Source organism: Crinia signifera, chromosome 6, assembly GCF_055691185.1.
Source record: "Crinia signifera chromosome 6, ASM5569118v1, whole genome shotgun sequence".
Lineage (NCBI taxonomy): Eukaryota > Metazoa > Chordata > Amphibia > Anura > Myobatrachidae > Crinia > Crinia signifera.
The window spans coordinates 39,138,013-39,153,941 of NC_139222.1; the positions used below are offsets into that span (position 1 = coordinate 39,138,013).

Here is a 15,929-nt window from a genome sequence, read left to right on the forward strand (position 1 = left end):
AGAGCCAGATTAAGGTCTAAATGGGCCTGGAGCTGAAAATTATCCAGGGCCTATTATGCGCAATAATAGGGGTTGTGGCCAGCTCCAAATAATGTGGGGGGCGTGACCAGTGTTCTGGTTGGGTGGTCTGCTCATGGGTGTGTCTTTATTTGTGTAAATACTTTCAACTAACTATATATGCCTGGAAAAGGCAGGGTGCTGGCATAGGAAAAATGCCGGCAGATATATTGGGGGTGCCTTCCAAAGGTGCACCCGCAGGATGCCGATGTGCTAAAATACTTGCGGGGTGAGGCGGTATTCCAGTCATAAAAAAATACTGAAAGCCAAAACATGTTAGACAACATTTCAGCATCTTTTATGTGGTCACCTAAGTTTACCACACCATATACCCCTTATACAAATCATGTAACACAATAGTAACCCCCTTATACTGTACTTGCCTCTTACACATTATGCCACATGGAATGAGCCAAAATTCACACTATGGCACACGGATTAAGGCAAAATTCACACTATACCAGGCATGTCCAAACAGTGGCCCTCCAGCTGTTGTGAAACTACACATCCCAGCATGTTTTGACATAGTTTTAACATTCTCTAATAGCAAAACTGTGGCAAGGCATGATGGGACTTGTAGTTTCACAACAGCTGGAGGGCCATTGTTTGGACATGCCTGCACTATACCAAACAGGGGTATTGCACGCCAAAGGCGCACATTAAAAATTTACACCATAATGCCCATTACATATTATGCCAAACACCATAATGCCTATTAAAAATTATGCTATATAAGTGTTGCTTACCTACATGTTCATTGCCAGGGGTTCCATGTTCATTGCCAGGGGTTCCATGCTCATTGCCAGGGGTTCCATGCTCGTTGCCATGTGGGATTACATGCTCATTGCCAAGGGGGAATACATGCTCGCGGAAACTGAGGGACAGACGCCGCCGGGCACAAATGACAGCCATTGACAGCCAGGCAGAGAGCAGGGGGCTGCCCGGCTGTATTCAGAGCATTGCATGTCCCGGCTATTTGAAATAATACCCCTTTCACATCAGAAAATGCAGGGACTTACCCGGGAATATGGTCCCAGGATCATGCAGGGACATTCCCGGACTGGCCCCTTTTACACTAGCCTAGTCCCTGCATTTTCTGGTGTGAGGTGAAGAGAAAACCACCTCCGCCCCCCTTTAAACAACCAGCTATATCTTCGGAACCAACTGACCCATTTACATGTAGGCTTTGAATGATTTTGGTCCTGTGAAACTGGGCCGTTTGGTTCTAGAGAAATCTGTCCTCAAACAACATGAACAGCCATGAAATAACATTTCAGAAATGAAAAAAAAAAATTGTTTTACCTGCAATATCTCTAGAACCAATGAACCCATATGGACCAGGTATCAGATTGAAGGCCCAGCAATTTGGGTGCAACTGAGATCAACCACGAGCTTCTGTGATGCCGGAGGGGGAACTGGCAGCCATTGTAACCGGGGGGGGGGGAGGTTGGAATTAGCGGGTCCCATGTTATTCTTTGGGGAAAACATTCCAGGTTTGCCTGGCGGTATCTCCGGTTCCCGGGGGGGCTAGAGACGCGGGCTGGGCTTGTTAGAAAGCCCTGTCCCTCAGCTACAAAATGGGCCTATTTGGAGAGTGGGCCTGGAGCTGTAGCTCCATCAGGCCCATTGTTAATCCGGCCCTGACAGAGAGGAGGGAGGGTCATCTGCTTTGGGTGCTCTGGCCCCCATGAGGGCTTAATCCGGGCCTAGCTCCACCTACAGTGCAATATGGTTTCACCAAAATGCTAATTGCTTTTATTAAATATTTGCTCTTTACTCCATAATTGCCTATCCTCATGGAATGGCCAGGAGGCTCCCGAAAATCAGGAAAGGTTGCCAAGCATCCCACATGCCGCGGGACTCCCACATCCACCTCCATCTGCCGTATAGGGGAGGGGGTGGGACTAAAAAGACAACCCCTCATCATAGACCCACTAACAGCGACATTTGCCATAATGGAGCAGGCGTTATTGACCTTTATCTCCATCCCTGCCCACACTTTTGGTGGGGGTGTGGATGGAGATAAATATCATTAAGCCCCACCCACATCATGGCAAATGCCGCTACTTGTGTGTAGGCAGGTGCTTGATGGGTAATACCTGTGCATACGTAAAGCTGACTAGTGGGATATTTGTGATGACAGGACAAGAGTCACGGGTAAATTTACTAAGATGGGAGTCCTATTGAAGATGGAATGTTACTATTTTCAACCAATCAGAATCTACTTCTTATTTATATAGCACCTTCTAGAAGATAATAGATATAATCTGATTGGTTGCCCCCATCTTCAATAGAACTCCCATCTTAGTAAATTAACCCGTCTGACATTTACCGTAGCGTAATGAAGTAATTGTATTGGCATAAACAGGAAGTCCCTCAGTGACAGAGAGTGATCTATAAATAGACAGTAAAGTAGGAGAAATGGATGGAAATGATACAAACACTAACGTGGGAACAGAAGACAGCACAAAGTTACACGACTTACGCACTTTTCAGCATTTTTCGTATTTTATTGTATATTTTTGAAGATGAAAACAAAATACCAGTGTGGCACGCTCATCACTAATCTTGCACAAGCGTTTTTATCTTACTTGGTTACTATTATAATGGCCACCGCAAAATTAGGAAGAAGATTGTGTATTACCAAGGCTGCCATCAGAAATTGTGGGGAACCGGGACTGCCAAAATAGGCAGGACCCCCCCTTCCCTTTCTCGAACACCTGGAATGCCTGGTGAGACCTGTGTCTAAAACTACCAGCGTCGCTCACATTTGTTATATAAATCAAATAAAAAATGTTGTGTAAAAAAAGATGATATTTCCTATATAAGGTAACCATTACAGGTCATTAAGATAAATAGAAATGTTTGCTTGGCAGTTTTCACACCTATTCTGACAAATTCACTTGGCACTCAAAGGGTTAAGGAAAATGTGAACTTTGTTTATGACAAATTATACTTTATAAACTCCAGTCCTGGGTTCCCTTTCATTCTGTGCTAGGGACTGGAGCCCCAGCAGCTCCCCCTGATGGCTTCCCTGTGTATTACCTACGTGGCACGTCTCTCTTCAGCCCAAGGGGCATCTTCTGCGTCACAGGTGGAATTTGCCCAACAGCTCTGAAGGGAAAGAAGGGAATATAACTTCTATTATACTGTAATGTTATATGATAAAATATAATAACAAAAAGGGGGGAACTCTGGCGCAATCCACTGGCTACAAACATGTCCAACTAAGGATAGGATATAGAGCAGGCATGTCCAACCTGCGGCCCTCCAGCTATTGTGAAATTACAGATCCCAGCATGCCTTGCCATAGTTTTAGCATTACCTAATAGCAGAACTGTGGCAAGGCATGATGGGACTTGTAGTTTCACAACAGGTGGAGGGCTGCAGGTTGGACAAGCCTGATATAGAGCATAGATGGGTAAACTTCAGCCCTCCAGATGTTGTTGAACTACACATCCCAGCATGCCCTGCAACAGTTTTAGTATGGCCAAATAGAAAAACTGCTGCAAGGCATGCTGGGATGTGCAGTTCAACAACAGCTGGAGGGCTAAAGGTTCCCCATCCCTGATATAGAGCAATGGATCAAAGGAGACCCAGAATAATAATATATGTAAACCAATAGTCCACAAAGGAAAGGTCCAGAAGGATTGTGTAGTCTATGAGAACTTGTACTCTTGTACACATTTCCTCCATACTAGAGACAGGAACATGCATGTGAATCAGTGGCATAACTTTATTAAAGTTGCCCGGAGGCAACTTTGGGGTAGTTGCACCCCCCCTTGCTTACCCCTCTGGACGATCCGATGGGTACTGCCATTGAGTTCTTCTTTTGTCCAGTGGGGCTCCCCGCAAGCATCGGCTTTACCTTTCCATGCTGCAGGCAAGTCCAGCATCTCCCCACTATCCATGGTGTTCAGTGTCGGGTACTTCCGCTGTGCACCGCCATCTTTCAGTAGCCAGTGACATGCTTCTGTTGACCCCTCCTTACACCCGCTGTACTGACAGGCATGGCTGCTGGAAATAGTACAGCGTCCTATGCTGCAAAACGCCCAGGCTACCCAGGCTGACCGGTCAGGGGTTAATGCTTTCGCCGGGGGGACTTGTATAAAAAGTCTCCCCCCGATTATGGCATTAGCCTGCTGGTTGGTTGGGCCTTGTCCTGGTTAACAAAATATGGGGGACCACTATTCGTTTTGTCCCCTGTATTTTGAGAGCCAGGACCGGCCCTTGGGCTTGGTGCTGGTTTAAAAAAATACAGGGAACCCCTATTTCAATTGTTCTTTGATTTTTTTAAACCAGGACCGGCTCTTTGGGGCTGGTCATGGCCGTGGGGGATCTGAGTGATTCGTGTAGGCTTCTGCCAAATACGACTGGAAAATGACATTTATTTTCCAGGCGTATTTTACCAGCAATTAGTGGCCGTATCCCGCTAATTACCGGCAATTAGCGGCCGCACTTTACATACGGGCGCTTAGTAAATTAGGAATCACCATTTTTTTGAATGGTGATTCCTATTCCTATTTACCGATGGCGTATACATTCATATTTGTAAATAGGAATACGAATGTGCCATTAATACAAATACAAATGCACGTATTTTCGGCATAGTAAATGACAAAAAAATACAAATACGAATAAAATAGGCATATTTTCTAATACGAATTCGCCTATTTTACATGTATTTCCCTTAGTAAATTTCCCCCATAATGTCCTGTTTACCCATATAGGCCTGTATTCAATGTTAAATTACGCTATGTGCCACGAATCCTGTTTAGGATTCGCTGCACATGCGCAGGGTTCCGGAGGGTTGGAGCATTCGCTGCCAGCCCTCCCTCTCACCCTATTCAACGCCGCCTGGGCTCGCTGCCCCTGACAGCGATTTTTAACTGCCGCAGGGAGCCTGGGGACAGCGACAGGCAGGGAGATGGAAGTCTCCCTGCCTGCGCGGGAATGTGTGGGGGGAAGGAGGGCTTCCGGGGACACAGGCAGCAGAAGCAGCCCCTCCGGGAAAGCTGGCAGGGGATGGGGGTAGGGAGCCGCTGCACTTCATCTTTTACAAGCTCAAAAATAGGACCTGCAGTGACCGATACAATTCTCCAAGGTATACCGGACAAGCTACCAGAACATTCACTCACCATCTTACTATGCATCTGGGACCGGCCACCTGGTAATATATTGCTGCTAATATTAGAGACCTTCCCTCCAGTTATCACTATCCTGGATATAGGAGTCCAAAAGTGTCAAAAGGGTATCATTCCAAACCTTTTAACCATATTCCCCATGTGTCCAGCCCATATATATTTTTATGTATGTGTTTAATTATATGTGTTTAATTTTTAATAAATCTTTTTAATATCCAGAAACCGTCATTCTCCAAATAATTTGAGAAACAAGCCAGCGCTGGTTATTCTTTCTTGTACTGCACTGGTCCCGCTTGTGCATATGTAATGAGCGGGACCAGTGTGAAGTGAATATTTAATGAGCGGCTCCCCACCCCCTGCTGGCGAATATGTGCAAGCACATGAATAAAAATAGCATGCCCCTTCACGGAATAAAATTTCAGATTTTTTTACACCAAAAAAAAAAAACCTTTATTTTAAGAGATCACTTTCCAGATCACCTTAAAAAGATGTTGAATGCAAAACGGTGAATCGTGGCAAAAATCATAACGGTGAATCATGGCGAAAATCATGCTGAAAGCAGTTCTCCATCCTAGCATTGAATACACTCTTAGCGAATCCCAGTGAAAACCCCATTGAAATACACCAGGGAATTGCAGCGAGCATGAAACGGAGAACTGGCCGGCATTTACTGTTCGCTTACGGCGAATAGTGAACATTGAATCGGGCGAATCAGATTTTCAATTAAAAAGATTCACCGCAAGGAGTGAAAACAGCCCGATTCGCCGAACAAAATGGTGAATCGGGAGCATTGAATACTGGCCATAGTATAAGGCACCCCAATACAACTTAGAAAAATAGTAGTTGGTTACAAATGTTGCAAACTATAAACATTACATGAAACTCTGCCGATGGATGTAGCAAACAGTAAATGTAATGACAGGTATTTTGTAGCAAGTTTTTAAATAGGTGTACCAACTTCTCTCAATAAACATGCACATACATTATACATGATTGCAGACAATGGTGACATTCTATGGGATGAGATGTGTGTTTTTTGGCGATTATTAGTAAAAAAAATGGCGACATCGCATTTTTCCTTGAAATCGCATATTTAATAGGATGCGCTAAGGGCCGGATATCGCATATTCTGTGCGATAACTCATGCGTACTAAAAGTGTGGAAAAAAATCGCACTTTTATCGCATCCATATGTTTTCGTACAGAAAAGTATACAAATCGCTTATTTAATGGGATGCATTTTTGTAAATCGCACTTTTAAGGTGTCTAATAATCGCACTTTTTTCAGACCAGGTTCTGTTGGGCAATTTGGCCCAGAACTCACTTTGGTCAAGTGCACAAATGGTTAATTTAAACACAGGTGCCCTCAATTTCACTCAGAAACACCCCTACATATACCCCAACATCATTAAGGACACCTGTGAGGGTTTGAGACATGGAGATTTTGCAGAGTGGTTTGGAGTTGCTGATTTGTGATGTGGCCCATTTGGAGGAGCTGCGCAGGAGGGAGGAAGCTGCGCACCAGATCCAGGTAGCCCCCCGACTACTGCGTACCCCACATATGTATCGTGCTAGGCTGTACCTGGACTCCCTCTCGGATCAACAGGTTGTGGGGATGTTTAGGCTGAACCGCATTAACCTGTTGGACTTATATGAGCAGGTGAGAGATGATTTGGACCCTTTCGGGGGAGGAAACTATGCAGTGTCTGGGCTGGAGAAATTAATGTGTACCCTCTACTATTTGGCTACAGGCTCCACTCTGTCTGTGACCTCATGGTCCTTGGGGGTATCACAGGCCACTTTCTCTAAGCATTTTACTCAAGTGTTACTTGCTTTAAAGAAGTTGTGGCAGACATACATCAGATTCCCATGTTCTGAGTTGGAGTGGCAGGACCTCAGGGGGTATGATTCTTTTTAACTTGACCTCCTAGGACTTGTAGCAGACAGTGGTGGGGCTTCCTCCGCCAGTCTTGGTGGCCTCCTCCAACTTCATGGCCATTTTACTTTTAAAGTGTCTCTTTATATCGTTGAACCTCTTCTTCACATTTCTGACCAGGCGCTTGTGCTGACTTACAGCATTCACCGCCTGGGTGATGTCCTTCCACATAGCCCTTTTCCGCTGTGCAGTGGTCTTGTAGTGACTTTTCCCCAGTAACCGGTCAAACAGGGGTATGATAGCCCGGACAAGCGCAGCATTTTCCTCATAGGAGAATCTCACCTTTCTGCCACTTTTTGTGTGGCCAGCTTCTAACTCCTCCTCCTCCTCAATTTCTACTCCAGCCATGTACCCCTCCTCGTCCATGCCAGTGTCTTCCTCCTCCTCACGCCCATCTTCCTCCACCTCTGACATGTGGCCCTCCTGCAGCTGCTCTGGGGTATGTAATAGGTCCTGGGTATAGGATGGGGATGCCAGCGAATCCTCCACCTCCTCCTGCTGGTCTGCCAGGGCCTGGTATGGGGCTGGCCTTGCTGTGGCCATGCTGCCTGCCTCACTGCTGCCACTCCCTGTAATGGAGGACGACCTCAGCAGTCCTCTGCTGCCTCTCCCACTGGCTCCTCTTGGCTGGCTGCTGCCACTGCCTCCTCTGCCACTGCTCCCTCTGCCACAGCTCCCTCTGCCACTGCTCACTCTACCACTCCTCACTCTGCCACCATCACCTCTTCCTCTGCTCACACTGCCACTGCTCCTCTCCATGCTCCTTACTTCCTATTAAAGAGTGAAATGGCGCCAGTGCCCCTTTATATAGGGGGTGTGATGCGTAATGGAGGGGACAGAGGTGGGCCAATTGGTTAGGGGGTTCTAAGTCATGCGGACAGTCTTGTAAATCGCACTCCGGTTGGTCCAAAACTCGCACATGACCGGCGGAAGAAACGCACTTTATGTGTCATAAAATTGCACCACTTCGCCGCAAATCGCACTACATCGCCCTTTTCGGCCTCCAAACCGCAACCCATTAAATATGCGATTTATTACTAAAAAATGCGATTTCAGAAAGTGCGAAGAGCGGCGATGTGAAGCGAGATAAAAAAATGCGCTTTTTTTCATACCATAGAATGTCACCCAGGATGTCATGGTGTAGGAACAACTTTGGTTAATGAAAATGTGATAATACATCAAATGCGAAGTAATAGGTAGATGTATGTAGCAGTAATAAGGGATAAGTGAGCCAGAGGAGAAGTAGCCCATGGCAACCAATCAGCACTGAAGTAACATCTATAATTTGCATAATATAAAATTATACAGAGCAGCTGATTGGCTGCCATGGGCCACTTCTCTGGCTTATTTCTCACTGCTTCATACAGCTATCCCGGAGAGACACAAGAGGCTGTAGGGGACAGGGGGAAGGAGGTGACATGTGGAGGAGGAGGCTGTAAAGACACAAAGGGGGTGGGATAGAGGGCAGGAGGTAACACAGGGAGCAACAGTCTGTAAAGACACAGGAGGATGGAGGAAACATGGGGCAGAGGGTGGAGGTAACACAGGGAACTGGTGGTGGTGCAAAAGGATGGTGAGACAGGTGGTTTGAGGTGACACAGATAGCATGAGGCCAGAGGCAACACAGGGGGCTAGGTTATGCCGCTGCCATTCGCCTGTTGCGACTCTGGGGGAATGCCCATTTAGTGCAACATACTTGTTGGCTGAACATTTAGCGATAGGTTTGTCTGTTAGGCATATTTACCATAGGTATGTGAATTAGGGACAGCCATCAACCATTGGTGGTTCAAAAACATCAATGGTCTATGACCAATGTTGAATACTTTTGCCATTGAAAGGGGAGAACCAGATCGATTTTTTTTTAACAAAGTGCTGGGACACTGAGTTATACCCCATTCACACCACAAAATAAATTACCGGGTTAAAGCTTTTTAACCCGGTAATTTGCCGGGAAACCCAGGTTTTTTGGTGGTGTGAAAGGGTCAGCACAGGGCTTAAATCCCGGCACTCCGACCCTGCTCTTGACCAGGGTTGGAGTGCCGGGATTTAAGACCCGCGTTGACCCTTTCACACCACCAAAAAAACTGGGTTTTGCGGCAAATTACCGGGTTGAAAAGCTTTAACCCGGTAATTTGACCTTTTATCAGTGTCGATGTTTTCTTTCAGAAAAGATGGATGGGAGTCAGTCAGTTCCCTGCCGTTTGTCAGCCTAGCAGTTCGCATTGTACATTGTGTCAGTTTTCTATTTTCAATGAATTCCAGGAATTCCCGCAGTCTATAACAAGAATATCAGTGGGATACAAATAAAGGATTTCCAGCAAGCTCAAGAGAATCACAAATTAAGAACAGGCCTGTCCCGTGATATTTGTATATAGCATTTCCCATGGATCACTGGAATGTTTGCCGCTGTAAAGCAGACACTGGTAAAATGCTGCAAATCACGAGGCGGCGTGCTGGGTTCGACCTCATAGTGTCCTCATTGTGAGTGTCAACATTATTAAATGTCAAACTTACGCGCGCAACTCTTTCATTTCTAGCAGAAGTTATTGTGTGCAGTTATTATGGAATTTTTTTTATTTACTGTACAATTACATAGTTTATTTATTTACAGTTTCTGTTATAGCGCAGCAGATTCCATTGCGCTTAATAGTGGTTTCAATTATGGCTGAGATATATGACCAACAACAAGTATTGTTTCGCATTTAAAAATAAAAAAAAGACACTCAATAATCTGGTAACATGTCTGAAGTAATGTTAACTGTGTGCTACTTTCCTCACATTGAGCAGCATTAAGCACACGGTCACACCTGGGGGGTAATTGAATAGGGTGCGAGAATCCAGAAGTGGGGGAAGTGTAGGGGAGTAACTACAACTTTGTGAGCCCCATAGCAAAATCTTAAGGCCTTTTTCACCTGTCTACATTCTATATGTCGATATTTTGACCTTGTCCGGATTTTAAATGTTGGTATTTTGACCTTGTGGGGATTTTGACCGTCGGTCAATGGTTGTCGGTATTTTGACTGTCGGGATTTTGACCATCGGGATTTTGACTGCATCCCATCCCTGTGACTAAGAGCAGTGGCGTAGCTACGTTTTGGGTGCCCCCCCACCGTTAGGGGGGGCCGCCCATACCCACCCCCGCCGCCGCCCCGTCAAGCACCCCCCCGCCGCCCATGCTAACCCCCTCCCCCGCACAGTCTTACCTATCGCGCTGGTCCCGGCGGCTCCGTTCTTCTGCTGAGGACCTCCACAAAATGGCCGCCCCCATACAGCAGACAGTTTCAGAGAACAGGGTGCTATATGGGGGCGGCCATTTTGTGGTGCTCCTCATCAGAAGAACGGAGCCGCCGGGACCAGCGAGTTACGTAAGGATTGGCGGGGGGTAACTATAGCACCGCAGCCCCCGGCGCCCCCACATGCACAGCGCCCCCCCGCGGTGGCGGGGGCTGCGGTGCTATAGTTACGCCCCTGACTAAGAGCACTGGGAACGTGGGTAGGGTAAGCAGTGGCGTAACTAAGTTTTGGGCGCCCCCCCCCCCCCCGCCGTTAGGGGGGGGCGCCCCCGCCCCGGCGCGCACCCCCAATCCCCCGCCGCCCATGCAAAACCCCCCCTATCGCGCTGGTCCCGGCGGCTCCGTTCTTCTTCTGCTGAGGACCACCACAAAATGGCCACCCCCATACAGCAGACAGTTTCAGAGAACTGTGTGCTATATGGGGGCGGCCATTTTGTGGTGGTCCTCATCAGAAGAACGGAGCCGCCGGGACCAGCGAGATAGGTAAGTCTGCGGGGGATTGGGGGGGGGTGTAACTATAGCACCGCAGCCCACGGCGCCCCCACATGCACAACGCCCCCCCGCGGTGGCGGGGGCTGCGGTGCTATAGTTACGCCGCTGAGGGTAAGTATGTGTGTATTTAAGTTATACTTTTCTGTGTCTGTCTCTCTTTTTTTACATTGTTTTCACAGTAGAACTACAAATCTAAGCGGGCACATTAATGCTCCTCATGCTGGGATTTGGGGATCTCCAAGTCCCAGCATGTGGGGGAGGCCTTCTGGGATTGGTAACGCCACCCCACGATCAACGTCAACCCGAAGCGTGGCGAGCGCAGCAAGCCCGCGAGGGGCGGCGGTACGCGTCCTACGACCTTTTCATACCCCCACTATCCACGTCGGCGTGGAGTTGAGAATAGAATAGTGTGGCGAGCGCAGCGAGCCCTGCGAGGGGACACGGATACCTTCACAGGTAAACGCGTCCCTTCGCGGGCTTCACAGGTATCCGCGTCCCCTCGCGGGGCTCGCTGCGCTCGCCTCGCTGCGCTCGCCACACTATTCTATTCTCAACTCCACGCCGACGTGGATAGTGGGGGTATGAAAAGGTCGTAGGACGCGTACCGCCGCCCCTCGCGGGCTCGCTGCGCTCGCCACGCTTCGGGTTCACATTGATCGTGGGGTGGCGTTAACAATTGTGGGGGGCCATTTCACACTTCAGGGTGGGTATTTGGCCTCTGTGGGCCATTTAACATTGTTTCCTATGGAAAAATCGTGTCAATTGAGGCATTGAACAGTAAAATCGGGTCAATTGAGAAATTTAACATTGTTCCCTATGGAAAATCGCGCGCATCGCGTCGGTCGCGTCACACCCGATTTTTTAGTGCATTCAATGCCCGCGATGACCACGATGGGCGCCGTGCTAGGTAAAGAGTACCGAATAAGCTTCTTAGCAATAGCCAAAATGATCGCTAAGACTGGAATAATCTGTGATGTTCTTGGGCCTAAATCCCAAACAGAGAAGTATAAGAATAAACAAGCTGCAGGGTGTTTTTCTAGACGCAGTGTATATACAACATTAACATCTGCATTTATAGCAGCAACCTGTGTCACTAAGGACAAAGGGCCTTATTCTGGTTCACTCTTAGAGGCAAATTCCTTCTGAAATGGACAAAACCATGTGCACTGCAGGGGGGCAGATGTAACATGTGCAGAGAGATTTAGATTTGGGAGAATTATTTTGTTTCTGTGCAGGGAAAATACTGTCTGCTTTAATTCTACACTGCAATATAGATCTCACTTTGAAGTAAAAGCCCAACCTAATTTAATTTTCTCTGCACACGTTACATCTGCCCCACCTGCACATGGTTTGGTCCATTTGAAAAGGAATTTGCCTCTAAGAATAAACCAGAATAAGGCCCAAAATGTGCTCCTTGTACAGGAGTAATATATGCTCTGTTTAAAAATTTGATATGAGTCTCCTGGAGAGCTGCAGATTGCCAGTATTTCATTGTGAAAGGTAATTTAGTAAATAAACCAGGCAGTGCGGGAAGATCAGGTATATCCGCCAACCATCTAGCATGCAACTGGTGCTGTATATGCGTTCTCCAAGCCGAAATAAGGACAGAGTCCAAGTATCTTATACGATATCCAAGTACCCAGTCAGGTCTCAGTAGGGAAATAATCGGATCAGTCTCCACTTCAACAATCATTGCTGGTAGTTGAGTTTGCGTAAAGTGGTGAGACTGAAAATACATGAAGAACAAACGGTTAGATAGGGTATATTTTTCTGCCAGTGATGAGAATTGGTATATATTAGTGCATCCAGGGTCAAATATGTTACGGATACAAGATAAACCTTTTTCTCTCCAGGAAAGAATTTCAGCATTCTCTAGACCTGGAAGAAATTGGGGATTACCACAGAAAGTAGTAAATGGGGAGCTAGCATGGTGTCTGTTGAATTTTTTGTTGATTGCTTTCCAGGCTCTTTAGGTGTCTCTAAAAAGTATGCAATCCCAAGTCATTGGGGGTATTAAGTGTCTTGTTGCATGTAGCAGTGCTGCAGGTGAATATGGGTCAAACAACTGTCTCTCTAAGGACTGGGAGGGGGTGTGGTATAGGGTTCCGACAGTCGGGATCCTGACGGTCATTAGCCCGACGTCGGGATCCCATCTGGCCGGACTCAGACAGCATGGCGAGCGCAACAAAGCCCCTCGCAAGCTCGCTGCGCTCGCCACCTATTCTATTCTCCCTCTATGGGGGTAGTGGGCCCCCACGAGGGAGAATAGCCGGTGGCCTTTGGGAACCCTTCTGTCAGTGTTTTAACAGTCGGGATCCCCACGTGACAAGGTCAAATGCCTTTTCGGCATTGAGTGATAATAGTGCACAGGGTGTTGTACTCCCGGATGACTCCAGCCGTCGCATCACTGTAAGGATCTTATGTATATTAAGTACAGAGTGACGGCCCCAGACAAATCCTGTCTGGTCAGGGTGAATAGGAAAGAGGAGCTTAAGTTCTATCTGCCAGAATTTTAGTTAATATTTTATAATCAGAGTTCAGTAGGGAAATCGGTCTATAGGAACTAAGTAGAAGGGGATCTCTGCCCGGTTTATTGATGATTCTGATAATAGCGGAATTAAAGAAAAGCTTAATGGTGGCCAAAATATCCTCTTCAGTTATAGGAGACAATAAAGTTTGAGAAGAGTCAGAACTTAAGGAAGGAAGGGAAAGAGATTCCCAGAAAGTGAGTTTCTGAGCCTCGTCTACAGGAGATGGGGAGTATAAGGACTGCAACACCTCGGAAATCTGACAACCAGAACGAACCACGGTGCCATCCGTTTTCTGCAGGGCGGAAATATTGGAAGGGGGTTGCTGTACTTTAAGTAGATTGGATAGAAGTCTGCTAGACCTGTTACCATATTTATGGAATCTGGACTGTGATAAGAACGTCAACTTGGACTCCAATTAGATGTAGCTGTTTCATGAGATATAAAATACCATATTTCGGGCGAAAACATCGAGTGGGAACAGTGGTGTTCTATCGAGGACATTGGAGACTTAAGTTAAAATCACCGGCCAACACAATATTTTGGTGTGTATAAGGATATAATGTAGAGGCTATCTGGAGAAAGAATTGGCTATGGTTAACAATATGTTAGCAAGGACCAAACGTGTCTTGTTTATGGTAACATCCGCTATGGCATAGTGGCCTTCAGGATCAACCTGTAATGATTGTTTTGTAGTTGGATTAGATTTTCTAACTAATGTAACCACCCCTCGTGCTTTGGAAGTAAATAGCGCTGAGGTCAAAACCACCCACCCCAAAGTATTTCATTTTAGTATTTCTGAGGGGACAAGGTGGGACTCCTGTAAGAAAGCTACTTTAACTGACGGTTTTGATAAATAAAGTGGATTTTTTTTACACTTACAGTAGCTGGGGAATGAGACCCACCTACATTAAATGTTCCGAACTTCAGAGAGGTCATTCAAAACTCAACAAATACGGTAACTTTTACACAGTAGAGGACATAGGGCCTTATTCAGATCTGAGCTCAGTACAAAATTGTTCGGAAAATGGACAAAACCATGTGCACTGCAGGTGGGGCAGATGTATAGAGAGAGTTCGATTTGGGTGAGTTATTTTGTTTCTGTGCAGGGGAAATACTGGCTGCTTTATTTTTACACTGCAATTTAGATTTCAGTTTCAGCACACCCCACCCAAATTTAACTCTCTCTGCACAGGTTACATCTGCCCCACCTGCAGTGCACATGGTTTTGCCCATTTTCCGAACAAATTTGTACTGAGCTCAGATCTGAATAAGGCCCATAGTTCAAACATACCCAAATGGAAATGTAGATGAGATGCTGGTAATACACCTGTGTACTGGAAGAGAGGCATGAATAGTAACACACACTTGACAAACAAGAAACAGGAGGGAAGAAAGAAAGGGGGAAGAGGGGAGAAGGACAAACCAATACAGGACGTCACTCATCAAGAGAGCGACTTCAAGCCAATAAAATAGAGACTTCAGGTTAACTTTAAATTTAATAAATGAAGGTTCTTGCATGGAAAACCAGGCGGACAGCTCAGGACTACCCCAGCCCTGTTAAGTAAATGATAATAGAAAGAAAAACGACACACGGTGTCAGTTCAAAGCACACTCTAGTATAGTGCTATAAGAGCATTCGTAGCAGATAACATAACTGTATTATACTATATAGTTACTCGCTACGATCCTGAGCTTCTCCCTGAAGAGATCCTGCTGGCCATTCACTGCTTCACGTACCACCGGACTCTGCCTACCGCCAATGTGGATCACGCAAGGTCAGGTCCTCTAAGGGGTCTCACCTTGCCTTTCTCCCGACGGTTCCATGGTTACCTCTGGCAGCAGCCACGGTCTCATACAGCAAAGGACAACTCTTCTTCATTTATTATTCTTCAACCAACCATCCAATCTTCAATTGTTATTCTTCAACCAATCATCCAATCTTCATTTATTATTCTTCAATCAACCATCCAATCTTCATTTATTATTCTTCAACCAACCATCCAATCTTCCATTCTTCAATCAATCATCCAATCTCCCAATCTCCAGTCAATCCTCCAATCTCCCAATCTCCAACCAATCATCCAATCTTCCAATCTCCAACCAATCCTCCAATCCTTAAAACCCAATCTTCAATCCAATTCCCATCCAATCATCCAATTTGCAATACAATCTTCATTTGTTCTTCAAATCATCTAATCATCAATTCCTTCTTCAAACCCTCAAGTATTCAACTCTGGTTTTATATTCATCTCCACTCCTCAAACTATATTGCTATATTCCTCAAGTACCAAGCTTCATCATCTTTTACAATAATCTACTGGACAATTGACTTTATATTTGCATATCTGCTATATACTGTTTTATACCGTCATTATCACTGTTTTGCAATATCTTTATTAAATCCATTATATTTTATATTCATTGTTTCTTCTATTCTTTCATGGATGCAACCCCCATACGTCAAGGAACCCAGCTTA

General features: G+C 46.1%; 1 long non-coding RNA gene across 1 annotated transcript in view; it reads right to left on the reverse strand.

The window, feature by feature from the left end:
* Positions 1–11,635: 11,635 nt before the first annotated feature.
* LOC146006925 (uncharacterized) overlaps positions 11,636–15,929 on the reverse strand; it is a 48,219-nt gene continuing 43,925 nt past the window's right edge. Inside the window, exon 3 of the long non-coding RNA XR_014444128.1 lies at positions 11,636–12,647. This is a non-coding gene — a long non-coding RNA (uncharacterized LOC146006925). The remainder of the gene's footprint in view (positions 12,648–15,929) is intronic.